The sequence below is a fragment of the Chrysochloris asiatica genome, unplaced genomic scaffold, assembly GCF_000296735.1.
Source record: "Chrysochloris asiatica unplaced genomic scaffold, ChrAsi1.0 scaffold00166, whole genome shotgun sequence".
Taxonomy (NCBI): Eukaryota; Metazoa; Chordata; class Mammalia; order Afrosoricida; family Chrysochloridae; genus Chrysochloris; species Chrysochloris asiatica.
This window is the reverse complement of record NW_006408684.1, coordinates 430,073-430,720: the sequence shown is the minus strand read 5'-3', so window position 1 is coordinate 430,720 and position 648 is coordinate 430,073.

The following is a 648-nucleotide window of genomic DNA, read 5'->3' as shown; positions in this document are numbered from 1 at the left end:
CCCCATGTGGTCTCACCCAAGATGGCGGCTCTTGGAGCAGCTGAGCGTCCCGGACTAGAAAGCAATAGATTTCTAGCTTCTGCCACAAATTCCCTCATCTGTGAGCCTTCCAACCTTCTAAATATTCCTTTTGGTTCAGAGTTCTGGGACCATCCCCTGAGCAGCTTGGTCGGGTATTCTGTGTTGTAGGCGGAGCTCCTTTACTGCACTTCCACCCAATCCGCCATCTTGTTTGTTCTTCAAACAGACCTTTTCATCCAGTGCTTATCCTAAAGTGCCATACAAGGACTCCAGTTAATACAAGTAGGAAGGCATAATGATTGGCAAACATATACAAATACTTTTGAGTTCATTTACTATTTTATTTTGGTATAATGTATATAAATATGTAATTTAAATTCCATTTCTTCATAAATTGCCTCCCCCTCCTTTCCCCCCAGACGTTGGTATTTATTTTCAGAATTCTTAACAAGGATACTTTTTCTGTTTGGGTTTAAAATTTTTATTTTGAATTGAGCGAAGATTTATAGAGCAGATTATCAGTTATACATTCAACAAATCATATACTTCATTACAATGATTGCAATCCCCTCTATGTATCAGTTAACAGTTGTTACATGCCATCAGGTCGCTTTTGACCCCATAGTG